This window comes from Protopterus annectens, chromosome 5.part0 (assembly GCF_019279795.1).
Source record: "Protopterus annectens isolate FY-2018-M chromosome 5.part0, PAN1.0, whole genome shotgun sequence".
Taxonomy (NCBI): domain Eukaryota; kingdom Metazoa; phylum Chordata; order Ceratodontiformes; family Protopteridae; genus Protopterus; species Protopterus annectens.
Genome location: NC_056735.1, coordinates 785,690,561 through 785,703,434, shown reverse-complemented (window position 1 = coordinate 785,703,434; position 12,874 = coordinate 785,690,561).

Here is a 12,874-nt window from a genome sequence, read left to right as displayed (position 1 = left end):
CTTGCATGAACAGTCTGAAAACTGCGGGTTTGATAAAGCTAAAGATTAATGGAAAAACTTGTAACTGAGTTGGCTGATATTGAAGTGTTTCAAAAGTGATAGCTTGAAGTAAATTTAACTTTGGAAAAGGCAACGCAGATTGCTAGAGAGGCTGCATGGATAAAACGGACAAAATGGACAAACTTACAGTATGTATAGTGAAAATGATAGTTGTGAAGTAAAATGCAAAGTAAAAGCCAAATTCAGCAAAAGGCGTAATACTGGCCAAAGTACAAGTGTGCATGAGAAGCAGAGTGAATGCCAGCTTGGCAGATGCAAGAGATGTAGTCACTGATTTGCTGAGTCAGCATTATGCTGCATGTGGCAGGAAATACAAGAAATTATGTAAGATAGAATATTTGATGATGTTTATTAAACTAAGCTAGTGAAGGAAGTTGCTTCCAAGAATAAAACTTTGAAAAGTGTTCAGAAAGCATTCTTCTGGAATTCAGTGATTGATATCGCAAAAACAGATTTAGATTGGCAAGTTCAAGTCTTGATTCATGAAACTCCAGTAAACTTTAAGACTGATATAGGAGCCGATTATACCGTGATATCAGTATAGATTATATTCTTCTATCAGATATATTATGATAACTGAATAAAAAAGCATCTCAAAATATCCTCAGCTGCATGAAGCAGAAATAGAAATATGTGTCCCTCCAGGCAAACTCAAGGGCAGTGGAAGATTTTTAGCCATGTCTGAATGAAAAGGTTACATGTACGTGTTTTAGCTTTATGTGCTGAAACTTTCAGCCTGAAAGGTTCATATATAAATAATATGCTCAACAGTGCTGTGGCATGTGAGTGGGGGGCTGATTGTTATAATAAATTAAATTAATGTGAATGTATTCATGAAGTTGGTCTGCTTAACTGAGAATCTGTAAAGACAAAGATAAAACTAGACACTTACAATGTGCCTTGACCTGTCTATGGTAGATACAGAATTTAAATGAGCGTAGGCTCTTGATGTAATTAAAAGTGTAACTAAACAAAGTGCAGTGTGCACCTATGGTCCAAGTCATTAAAAAGAATGGTGGTGTAAGAATATGTGCTGATTTGAATGACAAGTCATGACAGATGGAGAGGCTTACTAAATATACCCTAGAGGATATTGCACAAAAGCTGGTTGCTAACAAAGTGCTCTCTGCATGAGATGCTTCAAGTGGGTTTGGGTAGACATTCCTTGAAAGATATAGCCACAAGTTAATAACCTGCATTAAACCAACTGGAAGATTTTCCTTAAAGAAATATCAGTTGGTATGACTTCAGCACCAAATATATTTCAACATGAGATATGCAATCTGTTGAAAGGTCTTGAATACATTGTTGGTGTCAAGCTTGGTCTTGATAAAAAGACACATGATATGACAGTGGAGCTGGTGTTCCAAAAGATTAAGCACTTAGGTTTGCAGTTAAATGGAGGCAAATGGTGCTTTGGAAAGTCTGAAATTCAGTATTTTGATTATGTTTAAGTGCAAATGGAATCAGATCACATACAAACAAGGTTAGAGCAATTGCAGAGCTAAAAAGTTCAACCTGTGTAATGAGTTATACAGGACCCTAAGAATTATATATTTCTTGGAAAGATTATACCATATCAATCTGCAATGCTATGCCCACTAACATATTAATTACCTTGGTTATGGGGAAATGTTGAAGCCTAAGCATTTAGCAAGGTTAAACAAATTCTGCTGTTTGCGCTAATGCTCCCCTATTATATTGCTGCAATGCCTATGGTTGAAAATGCTCATGCTAGTAGTTACTGCCTATGTGCTGCTTTATTCCGTATTAATAGACATGATATGATCAGTTGAATATTGCTGCACATTGCTAAATAATGTGGAAAAGATGTATTTACAATTAAAATAAGGAGTGCTTTGTAAGTGTTTGGGCATGCAAGAATATCTCCAGATACCTTCTAGAGGTGGAGAGTATCCTTTCCAGACTGACCACAAATCACTAGTTCAACTGATTTGTTCCTACAGTTTGAAGACAGTACTACCCATGTGCCAAAATTTCCATAAAAGACCGAGACATTTCAATACTAGAGCAACCCATGTCTCGGAAATGGAATTATATGTGGTTGACATGTTGCCCAGAAACTAAATACCTGATTGAACAGAATCTGATACTGAAGAAAACATTGCTGACCATGCACAGAACATTATGACAAATTGAGCATTAACTATAAAAAGCCTAGAAAAGGAGAAATAAGTTTCCAAGCATGACAATGAGTTGTATACATAAAATATGTAAGGCACAAATGCCCTAAGCATTGGACGAAAACAAAGCATCTGATGTACAACTATTACAAAGTCAGAACTCATTTCTCTGAACCTGGTCGATGGTTTGCTAAAGATTCAAAGATATAATTTTTGTACCCTCTTCACAATGTGCCAAAGTATTAAATAAAATACATGAAATATACCAAAGCCTCACTTATTGTTGTGAAAGGGTCAAGATATCTGTATAATGGGCTAACATCAGCAGAGGCAGTGAAAAGCTTGGGTCTAAATGCCAGTTTTGTACCATACATAAACTGTTTCATAAATGAGAACCAGTGGTAAAAACTCCTTTTTGATAGCAGAAAAGGGTGAGAAATAGCTGCTGTTTTCTTTTTTCTCTTTTTGAGAGTTTGAAGGAAATAGCTAAGTCATAGGAGTGGAATATTACTCTCAAGATATAGTGATGTTGCATACCAGTTACAACTGCAAAATTTAAGACTATGTTTAACAGATTTGGTGTCCCCACTGAACTGTTTACAGATAATTGTATGTAACTTAAATCATCTGAGTTCTAATGATTTGTTCAGTTAACCATTTGAAATGTTAGACCCACTACAGCAAATCCCAAATATGGAGACTGAATGGTCAAAAGATTGGATTTGTACATAAGTTCATAGGTTCATAGGTTGGTACTAGGCTATCGGCCCTAGGGCCTATACAAGCCTAGCCATAACAATTCCCTGGCTATTTCTTCCCACACTATTTACTTCCCTGGACCCCTGTCTAGCAGGGTGACTGATGTGATCCCCGGGATGAATTTCCTTTCTCCCATCCAATCATCAAGGTTCCTTTTGAAGCGGGCCAAGGTGGCGCTCTGCTTGACATGTATGGGCAGTCTATTCCAGTGTCTGGGGAGTCTTTGGGTCAGGAACCTAGCCCTCCAGCATGTTTTGTTTATTGTGATGATAAGGTTTCGATGCCTGGAGCATGTGGCTCTGAGGGATTGGGATTTATTTAAGTGTAGCATGTCCAACAGCTCTGGGTTTGACATAGCCTTGTATGTTAAGCAGAGATTGCCGCTGAGTAGACGATATGTGACAGAGTATAGCTGGAGTTTTTTAAGGCGGTCAGCGTAGGGCATCTGCTTTAGACCTGTAATTCTTTTAGTGAGGTATTTCTGCGGCCTTTCCAGTTGTTGCAGATGTCTTGAGAGGTACATACCAAATGGGGCATTGTATTCTATAATGAGTCTAATGAGGGATGAGTACAGTGTGACAATGACCTCTTTTTTCTGGATGAAAAGCCATTAGTGATGAGGTGTGCCACATAGAAGCATTTCCTGACTATTGTGGCGATGTGGTTATTGAAGGTGAGACCACTGTTCACCTGTGTCCCTAAGTCTCTTATCACACTTTTGGTGTTTAGTGTACTGCCACCTATGTGGTAATTCACGGTTACATGTTTTTTCCCAAAGGGGATAACTATACATTTCTTGGCATTGAGCTTGAGCCCATGGCTCTAGCACCAATCATCTGTTTCTGTAAGGCCCTTTTGTAGACTGCCCACATCATTTGGTGATTCAATAATGGCTCCCAGTTTGCAGTCATCTGCGAACTTTGATAGCCAGAGTCCCTTAGGGTTGGCATGTACTTCAGAGAAGTAGATGCCAAACAAGAGTGGTCCCAGGACTGAACCCTGAGGTACTCCACTTGTCACTTGTCTGGAGCTGGATTTGGAGTCAGATACTTTTATAGTGTGGATTCTGTCAGTAAGCCAGTTGGCAACCCATCGAGTGATGTAGGGATTAATGCCCAGCTTAGTAAGTTTATCTATTATTCCAGAGTGGGGGATGGTTTCAAAGGCCTTGGCGAGGTCCAGATAGGTTGTGTGGACTGTCTTACCCTCATCCACGACTTTGGAGACTTATTCAAAGAAGTTAATCACGTTCAGGAGACAAGATTGGCCCTTCACGAACCCAAACTGGGTGGGGGTCCAGTGTTTGAAGGTTGCCAATATCTTTGTTTATAAGTTCCATGATAATACGCTCCATGGCCTTGCAGTTCAGGCTCATGAGACTGATGAGGTTGTAGTTCCCGGGATCCAAGGTGGATCCCTCCTTGTGGAGTGGGATAACTGTAGCTGTGCGCCACTCAGTGGGCACGAAGCCTGAGGTGAGGGTATGATTAAACATGAGAACTGTGTGAAGTGCCAGTTCATTTTGTAGTTCGTGTAGTACACAGCCTGGGATGTCATCTGGTCCCATGGATGCTGTATTCTTAGCTTTGGAGAATGCGTTTTTTTACCTGTGTGGCCATTATTACCAGAATTTGGCAATCTTACAGTATTGAGATGGGCTTTTTAGGGGGTGAGAGGGTGGTGAAGTTGGCACTGAATCGATCTGCCAGGATATTGGCAATATCCTTGGGATCAGTATATTTAATGCCATTCTGTTGTAGCTCAGAGCAGATCTGAGCATTGCCATTTAGATTCTTGACATAGTTATAGAATGAATTGTGGTTATCTTTGGAATCTTTGGCAATTTTATTTTTGTAACTAGCTTTGGAGGATTTTACGAGGGATCTCATCTTCTTACCAAGGCTGGTAAGGGAATTTTTTGTATTGTGGGATTTTCCTCTTTTCTGAAACAGTTTCTTCCTTTTGTTGTAAAGTTTGTTTATGGCAGGGGACCACCAGATTGGCTTCCTTTTTTGGATGACAGCATCTTGGTTCTATTTGGGATGGTATGATTCATGCATGAGTGGATTTGCTTGTACAATGCCTTAGTGTAGGACTCAGCAGTCGAACTTTCAGTTCCTGTCTTTATGAGTGTCATGAAGTTTGTCACTTCTGACTTGAGTAGCATGAAGTTGGCTTTGGAGAAGTTTTTTATGGAGGTTTCCTTACTGGGGAGTGAGGGTGGGATGTGGATGTTAAGGGTGATTAGCTTATGGTCTAACCTGACCTACGAGGGGGTGACCATAGGTGTAGAGCATCGACTTCCCATGTTGGTAATTACAGGTCTAGGATATTAGAGCCCCTGGTGGGACTATGGATTAGTTGATCCAGGGCATGGGAATTTATGAATTCCAAGAACCGTTGGGCAAAGGTGTTGGTACATGAGTAGTTTTCCCAGTTAATGGCAGAGTAGTTGAAATCACCCAGTATTAGGGTGTTTGGTTGTATCTTAATATTTTCCAGTATATTTAGAAAGGTGTAGTGAGCATCCTGGGGCATGGTGGGGTATCTGTAGCAAGCTACACTTTGGATTGCAGTCTTACCTAGTGTTTGTTGCACCTGGAGAATTTCAGATGCATTGCGTTGGGCAACTAGCCTGGTGGTGTGAATAATCTTGGTGAATATGGACACTCCTCCACATTTAGTATTTCGATCCTGGTTTGGTGGCCAAAAAGTGTGGTAAGAGTTGTAGCTTGGTATTGCAGGGGTGCTCTCTGGAGCCTTGAACCAGGTCTCAGTTACTGCACAGATATCGATGTTCTCCATTTTTAGGAGTGCCTCGAGAGTGTGCATTTTAAGGTTTAGACTTCTAGCATTGAGTAGCATTACCTTCAGATTTTGCATGCTTGTACCTGTTACAGTGGTGGTTTTGTCCTTGAACTTTGCCTAAAAAAGGCACTATAGGGGTGGCAAGAGCCTTAGCCAGTAACCTGAATCCCAGGGGCGACAGGTGCAGACCATCTCTGGCAAAGCATCGCGGTCTGTCACTCATGTCGTCCCAGGTAGACAGATACTGGATTCCCTTCGAATGACACCAGAAGATTAGCCAATTGTTGAAGTCAATAATTTTCTCCTTATATTGTGGTATAATTCTGGGCGAAGGCAGGATGCTACTCAGGGCTAGGGTCATGCCTGCCTGGGCCACATGATCCAATAGCTCTTCCATGTCTGTTTTCATGTAGTCTATGGAGGTATGTCTCAAGTCATTCACTCCATCATGGACAATGACAGAGTCATATTTGTACTTGCTGTGGAGTGACTTGAGTGCATGCATTATGTGGTGGATCCTGGCACCCGACAGGCAGCTGACTGTAATTTTCTCCTTATTCAGCCTGGTGAGTGGGACATCAGTGTGCCTGACTATAGAGTCACCTATGACTAAAGTGTTAAGTACGTTGTCTTGCCTTAGGGCGGCCAAAAAGTGTGGTAAGAGTTGTAGCTTGGTATTGCAGGGGTGCTCTCTGGAGCCTTGAACCAGGTCTCAGTTACTGCACAGATATCGATGTTCTCCATTTTTAGGAGTGCCTCGAGAGTGTGCATTTTAAGGTTTAGACTTCTAGCATTGAGTAGCATTACCTTCAGATTTTGCATGCTTGTACCTGTTACAGTGGTGGTTTTGTCCTTGAACTTTGCCTAAAAAAGGCACTATAGGGGTGGCAAGAGCCTTAGCCAGTAACCTGAATCCCAGGGGCGACAGGTGCAGACCATCTCTGGCAAAGCATCGTGGTCTGTCACTCATGTCGTCCCAGGTAGACAGATACTGGATTCCCTTCGAATGACACCAGAAGATTAGCCAATTGTTGAAGTCAATAATTTTCTCCTTATATTGTGGTATAATTCTGGGCGAAGGCAGGATGCTACTCAGGGCTAGGGTCATGCCTGCCTGGGCCACATGATCCAATAGCTCTTCCATGTCTGTTTTCATGTAGTCTATGGAGGTACGTCTCAAGTCATTCACTCCATCATGGACAATGACAGAGTCATATTTGTACTTGCTGTGGAGTGACTTGAGTGCATGCGTTATGTGGTGGATCCTGGCACCCGACAGGCAGCTGACTGTAATTTTCTCCTTATTCAGCCTGGTGAGTGGGACATCAGTGTGCCTGACTATAGAGTCACCTATGACTAAAGTGTTAAGTACGTTGTCTTGCCTTTGGGGCTGTTGCTGGGTGGCACACTTGTGTTGTGAGCTATGTGACACTTTGGTTGTGATTGGTGTTTGTTTGCCTTTGAGCTTTGGAGGTCTTTGTTGCTTGGGAAGGTTACAGTTAAGGGCCTTTACATATGTGGATTTAGTGTTGCTATCAATGTGTGTTGGTGGTGTGAGTTTAGAAGGGCTATGTGTTGCTTGAGGTGTAATGTGGGTGTTAACCTTCTCCTCTTAACTGTCTAGCACAATAGAGGGTCAGTCCAGGTTGGAAGGTTTGGAAAACAAAGCCAGAGAGGCAAGATTACATTGGTTTGGACATGTGCTGAGGAGAGATGCACAGTATATTGGGAAAAAGATGCTAAGGATGAAGCTGCCATGTAACAGGAAAAGAGGGAGGCCTAAGATAAGGTTTATGGGTGTGTTGAGAGAGGACATGCAGGTGGTTGGTGTGACAGAGCAAGATGTAGAGGACAGGAAGAAATGGAAACAGTTGATCTGCTGTGGTGACCCCTAACGGGAGCAGCTGAAAGAAGAAGAAGAAGTATTAAACTGGGAAATGAACAAAGCCTAGCTGTATACTACTGTTTCAGAGAGAGTTCTTTCTCTCCTGTGGGGATTATGATAAAATGTGCACATGTGCGGTTTCTTTAACAATCAAGCTATCCCATAATGTTGCGAGTCTGGTGTGTCAATTGGTGTAGAGTTGGACATAAAGATGAATCTGTTAGCTGCCTTTCAGCTATTTTGACATTTGTGTGTTATAAAGGCTGTTCTTTTAGTTCAAATGCTGGTATCTGCTGAAATTCTCTATACTTTCAATCAAGATAACTAAGTAACCACTAGGTACATGTTGTGACAATATTCTAAGCAAGTATTGTGCTATAGCAAGTAAAGACTGCACAAAAAAGCACTGAAACTGAGCCATAGGCTCATAGGTTATAGGTGTACACTAGGCTAATGAGCACTAGGGCCTTTATAAACCTAGCTGTGCAACCCAAATGTGACCCACAAATTTGATTTATATAGGGCAATGTACTGTCTGTCTTTGTCTATTAGAGACATAGGAGCCAAACCAGGGACGAATTACAAATTACCCATCCGTTGGTCCAAATTTACTTCAAACAGAGATAAGGAGGAACTGCTTCACAATGATGGGGAGTCTATTCCAGAAAATGAGAATTCTCTGAGAGACATATCTGTTTCTCCAACATATCTTATTTATGTTGCAAGTAAAATTTAGGTCTTCTGGTCTAGTAGTTCTGATGCTGTTTGTTTTTCAGATGTGCAAAAGGTTCACCAAGACAGGGTCCAGGGATGCCTTGTATGCCAGGCAAAGATCACCTCTCAGAAGTCTGTATTATACCAAGTAAAGAGACAAGGCTTTGAGGCGATCAGTGTAGGACATTTTTGTAAAGAGTCTTTGTGGACATACGATTTGTTGCATGTGTCAGGGTCAGTTACATACCAAAGAGGGCAATATACTCTTGATGGGTCTAATAACGATTGAGTACAGTGGCAATATACTCTTGATGGGTCTGATGAGGGTTGAGTACAGTGGTATGATGACCTCTCTGGACATAAAGGCCATGACCTTGGTTATAAGCTGAGAAGCATAGAAGGATTTTCTTATTACCTTGGACACATGTTGGTCGAAGGCTAGGTTACTATCTACATGAGTTCCCAGATTCCTGACTAGTGAATAAACTTTTAAGGGTGTTTTATTGATGATGTAGTTACCTGCAGAGGCAGACTTTACAAAAGGTACTAGAATGCATTTCTTGGTATTGAGTTTTAAGCCATGGTGTTATCTATATTACACCTTCCTGAAAGGTATTCTCATCTTAGGAGAATTCAATGACTGCTCCCAGTTTGCAGTCATCTAAAAATTAGATGCCAAAGTGGATTGGACCTAGCACAGAGTACTGGGGGACTTTACTGGTGAGTGGCATTTTTGTGGAGTTGGCTTCCCTGATTCTAACCTCCTGAGTCCTATCAGTGATCCAGCTAGCTATCTACCATGTTATAAAAGGGTTTATACCTAGTTTTGTAAGTTTGTTGACAACGCCTGAGTGGGGTATTGTATCAAATGCCTTAGCCAGATCTAAGTAGGCAGAGTGCACCATTTTCCTCTCATCCTTTGCCTTAGTGACCTTTTCAAAGAAGTCTACTAGATTTGGTAAGAATGACCTTCCTTTGACAAAGCAAAACTGGGGTGGATCCTTTGTCTGGAGGCCTCCTATGTTCGTGGTGATCATTTCCATGATAATTCTTTCCATGGTTTTGTAAATTAGACTAATCAGACTAATGGATTTGTGGTTTCCAGGATGTATTGAAGGTCTTCCATTATGAAAGGAGTTGACCACCACAGTCTTCTATTGATGTGGCACAAAGCCTGTTTTAGGGCTATAGCAAAGTAATGACTACATAGGTCCTGATAAGGCATAATTCTGACTATTCAGAAGGTAGCCTGAGATATTATTCAGGCCCATTGAGACTGTGTTGTTGGCTTTAGAGAGTGCAGTCAGGGCATGCTCCCTAGTTATAGTTGAAGGTGTTATGTTTAAAGTTAATTTTGAGGAGAATGGTTGGGGATGAGAGAGAAGTAAAGTTAGAACTAAATTTGTCCACTAACAGGTTCGCTGTCTCACCAGACTCAGTGAATGTGGCATTATTAACCACGGGTTCAGCACATTGCTGTGTGCTACCCTTCAGGTTTCTGACATAACTCTAGAAGGCCTTATGGTTATGTTTCAGCTGGGAGGCTATCTTAACCTCAAAGTCGACTTTGCTTGACATAATTAGCCTTCTTAGTTGCCTATTTACTTTGTTGAATGAGTTTTTATCTTTATGGGAATTACATTTCTTGACTTTTTGCCATAATTTTTCCCTTTTGCTGCATATCCTGCTTAATTTGGGATGTCACCAGGGCAGTTTGTTTCTGGGGATAGTTCTGGGCTAACTTTTGGTTGTGACAGCAGCCTCTATGCAGCCATTGACATGGCTATACAGAGTTTCTGAGGGCAATTCATCATAGGCTTCTGTGTTCTTGGGGTTTGGAGGAGAATTGAATTTTGACAAACCATCATTTAATAACAGATAACTTGCCTTGGAGTAGTTCCTAAATGTTACTGTTTTTAATGGGATTATGGAGTTGATTTTGATTTTGAAGGAGTCAGCTTTATGGTCAGATCTCGCCAGAGAGAATGAGACATTGATGGGGGGTGGGGTGCAGCATTAGCCAATATTTGTGAGCATGAGGTGCAGTATGTTGGAGCCCCTAGTGGGCATATTAACTATTTGGTCAATGTGTTTGTATTTACAAAGTCCATGAATCTCTCTGCCTGTAGATATGAGGTTGTGTAGGTTTCCCAAACTTAAGTCTCCCATGAATAGGGTGTTATGTTGGATGATTTTTCCATGAATATAGTGGTATGCGGGATGATTAGTGTCTTCATTAAGTCAAAGTATGCAATTTGAGCTTCTTGGGACATGGACGGTGACCTATAGCTGGCTAGAATATAGTATGGAATTTTGTCTTCAGTGAATTGCACTTGGAGAAACTCCAGCACATCACCCTGTTTGACCACCCTAGAGGTATGCTTATTATTGATGTATATTGAAACACCTCCACCTTTAGATCTTGTCTGTGTAGCTACTGGTCTAAAAGTGTGGAAGGCACTGAAACCTTGCACTGCTGGGGTATGCTGTGCTACTTTAAACCATGTCTCTGTAACTGCACAGATGTCTATATTCTTGAGACTGAGGATGGCTTGGAGGAAGTGTATTTTTTTTTTTTATTTAGGCTCGTGCCATTGAGCAGTAACACCTTGAGGATCAGTTGAGTTGTTTTAGGTTTGTCAATTTGACATTGCCTAAAAAGGCATTATGGAGGTGGATAAAGTTTTAGCCAGTATTCAGAAGCCTAAGGATAAATAGTGCAGGGCATCCTTAGCAAAGCAATGTGATCTGCTGACCATGTTCTCCCAAGCAGACAAATATTGGATCCCCTTAGAATGACACCAGGAAGACTGTTGCTGAAATCAATCAGTTTTGCTCATATTGTGGTAATACGCTGCTCAATGCTAGTATTATAACAGCATGTGACACATAGTATGAAAGCACCATAATGTCTCTCTTCATATGGTCCAGGGAGCTACATCTCAGGTCAACTGTACTCATCCCTCAGTAGACCCATTATAGAGTACAACGCCCCATTTGTTATGTACCTCACAAGACATCTGCAACAGCTGGAAAGGCCACAGAAATACCTCATTAAAAGAATCACAGGCCTAAAGCAGATGCCCTATGCTGACCGTCTAAAATAACTCCAGCTATACTCTGTGGCACATCGTCTACGCAGAGGCGATCTCTGCTTAGCATACAAGACCATGTCAAACCCTGAGCTTTTGGACATACTCCACTTAAAAAAATCCCAATTCCTCAGAGCCACACGCTCCAGTGATATAAACCTTGTCATCACAATAAACAAAACATGCTGAAGGGATAGGTTTCTGACTCAGAGACTCTCCATACTCTGGAATAGACTGCCCATACATGTCAAGCAGAGGGCCTCCTTGGCCCTCTTCAAAAGGAACTTTGATGACTGGATGGGAAATAGGAAATTCACCCCAGGGATCATGTCAGTCGCCCTGCTAAACAGGGGTTAAGGGAAGTAAATATTGTGGGAAGAAATATCCAAGAAATTGTTATGGCTAGGCTTTTATAGGCCCTTGGGCCTATAGCCTAGGACCAACCTATGCACCTATGAATTATACCTACATGGATTATGATGGACTCATACTGATACCAGCAGTATAATGACTTCAGGGCATGCATGATTTGGTAGACCCTGGCTCCAGATAAGCAACTAACAGTTATCTTCTCCTGTTCAGTCTGGTTAGAGGCACGTTGGTGTATGTTACAATGGAGTCCTCTATGAAGAGAGTCATGGTATGTCTGTTTGTTTGCTTCAGAGGCATAGTGTTTGAAGCTCCACTGAGAGTGACAGTATGTGTGGGGTTAGGTATTGTTTTTTTCTGAGTGCCTCTGGGCTTGCTCAGGCATAGCTCTGACAACTTTGACAGCTTTAATTGCAGGTAGGTCTTAGCCGGCCAAAGCTCAGAGTTTAAGCAGAAAATAATCAAATGTACCACTTATATAAGGCAGAAACCGAATATCACTGAAGTGAACCTTCCCCCACTTATCACTGGCTATGCAGGAATTCTAACTAGCACTAAATTCTAACAAGCATTAACTGAAAAAACATGGTCACAACCTTTATGCTAGATAGTATTCAGTGCAACACAAATAAATCAATTTAAATGCTGTATTATTTGAAAAAAGTGCAGATAAAGATTTACTTAAATTCAGTAAACAACAAAAAAGCGAGCTGGAACACGATAAGAGCAGGCTAAAAACTGAAAATGTTTAATAAAATCCAAAATCCAAGTATTTACTTGGATTTTATTAAACATTTTCAGTTTTTAGCCTGCTCTTATCGTGTTCCAGCTCGCTTTTTTGTTGTTTACTGGGTTTGCGAGTTTTCAAGTTGTGTATTTACTTAAATGCACTTATATGTTCAGTTGATAGCAGGTAGGTCTTAACCGGCCAAAGCTTAGAGTTTAAGCAGAAAATAATCTGAAATGTACCACTTAGGCAGAAATCAAATATCAGTGAAGTGAAACTTCCCCCACTTATCACTGGCTATGCAAGAATTCTAACT